The sequence below is a fragment of the Silene latifolia genome, chromosome 6 (assembly GCF_048544455.1).
Source record: "Silene latifolia isolate original U9 population chromosome 6, ASM4854445v1, whole genome shotgun sequence".
Classification (NCBI taxonomy): Eukaryota; Viridiplantae; Streptophyta; class Magnoliopsida; order Caryophyllales; family Caryophyllaceae; genus Silene; species Silene latifolia.
In genome coordinates this window covers 126,679,582-126,684,386 of record NC_133531.1, presented here as the reverse complement: position 1 = coordinate 126,684,386, position 4,805 = coordinate 126,679,582, and the positions used below count along the sequence as shown (strand labels likewise).

General features: G+C 40.1%; 1 non-coding gene across 1 annotated transcript; it reads left to right on the top strand.

The window, feature by feature from the left end:
• Nucleotides 1–3,091: 3,091 nt before the first annotated feature.
• Nucleotides 3,092–3,198, top strand: LOC141589153 (small nucleolar RNA R71). The gene has a single exon (XR_012520103.1). It is a non-coding gene; the product is annotated as a small nucleolar RNA R71 (small nucleolar RNA).
• Nucleotides 3,199–4,805: the final 1,607 nt, after the last annotated feature.

Genomic DNA, 4,805 nt, shown 5'->3' with positions numbered 1-4,805 from the left:
TGCCTTTATAAATTCAAAAATCGACTCAAAGGTTGAAGATTTTGGTGCTTGGTTTGATTTTTGTTGAAAGAGGAGTGATTAATTTTTGTTGAAAGGATGTTTTGATTTGATTTTGATGAATGTGGTTGAGGAAATCTTGTTTTTGTGATGGAGAGGATGAGGGTTTTGAGTTTTGGGGTTTATGGGTAGTGTTTTGAATTAAGGAATGAAGAAATGAATGTGGGAGGGGGTTTATAAAAGACCCAAAAATTTTGAAATGCAGGGGAAAGACGGGCGGCTTTCCTTCGGGACGCCCGGATTCTGTCTGTTTTGGGCTTCAGGAATCTCGCCTAAAGACGGGCGTCTTTGAGCAAAGACACTCGGATTGTTCAAAGCTGCATGGACGGGCGTCTTTCGGTGAAGACGGGCGATTCCTTTCCGGGAATTTTCTTGTTTTTTTCTCGGCCAAAAAGACGGCGTCTTCTCTTGCAGATTTAGGGCGTCTTTTTTAGGACGGGCGGATTCTTTTCCAGCACGCCCGGATTTGCTAACAGTCCCAAAATTTTAAAAATTCAGCTCAGAGGACGGGCGTTTTGTGACAAATACGCCCGGGTTGCCTGAAGACGGGCGGATTCTCTTGAAAACGCTCGGATTCTGCTCCTTTTACCCGGATTCAGTTCCATCCGTGAGCTTGCATATCCCGTGTCATTTTTTCATTCTTCAAAATCTCGTGTTCTTCATTGTGGGGGCACTACTAAGGCATGGATAGCCTAGGCATTTGTTATCCCCACACTAAGCTAAAGCACTACACATCAATTGAAATCATTAGTCCCTCCCTCACTTCTCTCAAAAATGTTAATTATCTTGATCAAGGCATAAAAATCCAAAAATGACAAAAAATACAATATGAGAATTAAAATGCGAGTTAGGGAGTTAAAAATATTTACAAATGGTGGTTTAGGGAGGACTCCACCAAACTCTCATCTTTAGTGAGATGTCATGGGGGCATGTCCAAGGTGTTGTTGATGTTGCTCAACACCTTGAAGAAGTAATCAAAAGCTTGTTCATTGTCATGATAAAGATCTTCAATAGATCTTTGCCCTTGTTGTCGGTCTTGATCGATAGCATTACCCATATAGGGATTGAAAATCCCTTCAAACTCATCGTCCCAAAGACCACAAACTTCATCTACTTGATCACTAAAGATCTCTTGAGTTGATAGAGACAACTCTCCCATTTTCGTGTCTTGGCCAATGAGGCCATCTTCTTCATTGCTTGACTTTGGTGAGCTTTTCAAGCTCTCTTTATTACAATTCACTTGCTCTTTGAATGGAACATCTTCAATTTTCTTCTTCCATTGGAGTTCCGACTTCTTCCTATCATCCTTCCGGCTATAATGATCAATCATAAAACATGGTTCATGTAAACGGGGAGCTCTCATGGTCTTGTCAAGATTGAAAGTTATACTCTCATCTCCCACTTCTAGAGTGAGCTCTCCATGTTTCACATCAATCACCGCACCCGTGGTGTGTAAGAAAGGTCTTCCTAGAATGATTGGAATGTTGGAATCTTCTTCCATATCAACAATGACAAAGTCCACCGGGATGAAAAATTTCCCAATTCGTACGGGAACATATTCCCATATCCCTAATGGTGTCTTCGTCGATCTATCGGCCATTTGGAGTGTGATATTGGTGCATTTAAGCTCTCCCATTCCCAACCTTTTACTCATCGAGTACGGCATAACACTCACACTAGCCCCTAGATCACATAAGGCTTTGTTGATCGTGGTGTCGCCAATGGTACACGGTATTGAGAAGCTTCCCGGATCCTTGAGTTTTGGAGGTGAACTCCCTTGAAGTATTGCACTACTCACCTTAGTGAAGGCGATATTCTCAAGCTTCCGGATCGAATTCTTCTTTGTGAGGATGTCTTTCATGTATCTCGCATAGGCCGGCACGTGATTGATTAATTCCGTGAAAGGAATTGAGACTTCCAAATTCTTCACAATTTCCATAAATTTTCCAAGTTGGTCATCAAATTTGGGCTTGGCTTGACGACTTGGAAAAGAAAGTCTAATCACAATGGCTCCTTCTCCTTGACCTTGTCTTCATTTTTCTTTGAAATTTCTTCTTTTGATGGTTCTCCATCCTTGGAGTTTTGCACATTTTCTTCCTTGTCACTAGCTTCCACAACTTCATCCTCAACTTGTTTCTTCGGTGCTTCATACCTTGTACCACTTCTCAAGTGAATGGCACTAACCGTTTCATGTCTCGGGGGATTACTTTGAGGTGGTAATTGCCCCTTTTATCTTTGTGAGCTTGAATATGCTAGTTGAGTCAATTGGGTTTCCAACATTTTGGTGTGAGCTAGGATGTTGTTGATGGTGGTTTCCTTTGCTTGACTATCCTTTTACATTTGAGTGAAAAACTCTTGTTGATTCTTTTGCATTTGAAGGACCGCTTTTTGAACATCAAAACCTTGGTCATTTTGTTGATTGTATGGAGATTGATTTTGGTAACCTTGGTTTTTTTTGTAAAAGGGTCTTTGATTTTGGTTTCTCATGGGAGGTGGGGTGTATGTTGTTTGAGGGTTTTGAACATTTTGGCTTTTGTATGAGAGATTTGGATGGAATTTGGTGTTTTCATTGTAATAGTTTGAATAAGGGGTACCACTCTTGTATGCTTGAAAAGCATTCACTTGCTCATTTGTTCCCCTACATTCACTTGGGTCATGTCCCAAAGTTCCACAATTCTCACATATCCCACTTGGGATTGATGAAGATGCCGTCATGGCATGAACATGATGCTTTGGTGATTTTGAGGCTTCTTCAAGTCTAGCCATAGCCTTTCCAAACTTCAAATTGATGGTATCAATGTGAGCACTAAGTTGAGCACCCAATTGAGTAACGGAGTCCACTTCATGCTTTCCTCCTCAAGTAGCCTTGCGAGGTCTACTATATTGTGAGTTATGGACCGCCATTTCCGCAATTTTGTTCCAAGTTTGATTGTCATCAACTTCGGTGAACATTCCATTTGATCCCATGTTGAGAATGTTCCTTGAATCTTCATATAGACCGTTCCAAAATTGTGGTACCAAGAACCACTCACTAAGTCCATGGTGAGGACATGAGCGACAAATTCCTTTGAACCGCTCCCAAGCTTCATACAAAGATTCTTCATCCCTTTGCTTAAAACCCGTAATTTGAGCTCTTAGCATGTTAGTCTTTTCCGGTGGATAGAACTTTTTGTAGAAAGCTAGAGCCAACTTCTTCCAAGAATCAATTCCGAGAGTAGCCTTATCAAGGCCCTTCAACCATTGTTTCGCGGTGCCAATTATAGAAAAAGGAAATAAGACCCATCGAATTTGGTCTTGAGTTACACCGGTTTGAGAAATCGCATCACAATAATCGCAAAAAGCCTCCATATGAGAGTGAGGGTCTTCACTAGGCATCCCCCCAAATTGGCTTCTTTCGACTAATTGGATAAATGCGGATTTGGCAATGAAATTTCCGGTTAGATGTTGGGGTGTGGGAGTACCATTGGGTAGGTTCTCCTCAGTGGGTACGGAATGTGATGAAAACTTAGGCATTGTGGGTTGATTTTGTGTTGTATTTTGTGTTGGGTTCTCCTCACCTTCTCTTGCAAAAGGGTTGATGAACTCAATAGTTGGTTGAATATCTACAACCTCACCAATACCTCTCAAATTTCTCCTAGCAAGTCTTCTATTAGTTGTCAAAGTTCTTTCCATTTCACGATCAAAGGGTAACAAGTGACCTTGTGACCTTCTAGACATGCAAAATATCAAACAACTCGAAAATAATTAGAACAAACCTTGAGGAGTTTTACTTCCCCAACCAAAGAAAGACACAACTAATAACAATATAAGAAAATCTAAATCAAGTTAACACCATCCCCGGCAACGGCACCATTTTTGGTCGGACTAAATCTTTTCGGTAACTTGTCGTTAGGAGCACCTAGACCAAAACACAATTTATAGCTTCACAAACAACTCTACAATTAGTAAAGAGGCAAGTAAAGGTCGGATCCCAAGGGACGGGAATTGAGATGAGCTTTCTATTGCAACTAGTGGTGTCTTAGGGGTGTCACAATTTGGGTTGATGTAGAAGGTCACTAAACTAAATAGCAATGAAAGTAAACAAGCAAGATGAATTAAAAAGGGTTGTAGACAATTGATAAAAAGCACTAGGGTATCATGGGGTCATAGGGGATTCATGGGAATTGATCATACAAACATGTTCTCAAATTATAAGCAAGCAATTATTGTTGTGATGGATCGAGTTGGGTTATATATTACAATCCTAGGAAAGTTTGGGTCCCGGAGCCGAATCGATTAGATTGTACAACACCTACAAGTCGACTTAGTCTTCCCTACTCAACAACATGCATGGTCTAATGAGACTCGAGTTGGTTTATGTCTTACAAGTCTCATTGAAAAGATAGGTGATGGGTAAAAAATGCAAGGATTCATAGGCTCGCATTTCATCAAACATAACATGTGCAAGGGTTGAGATCATAACAAGAAAGCAAATAAACCATGAAAGCATATTAATTTAAGCATGAATCATTCTCCATGTTGGTTTCCCCTAATTACCCATTAACCCTAGCTAGGTGACTACTCACTCATTATCATATTGAACATGCTAGCAAGGTTATCAATCATACCAAAAAAGTGAAACATGATGAATAAATGAAAGTAATTAGCAATAATTAAAAAGGGATTAAGAGAATTATATCTACTAATGATTCCAATAATAAAGCAAAGAATAAAAGAAGTACTTGATGCTTGATTGAGAGGTTGTCAAT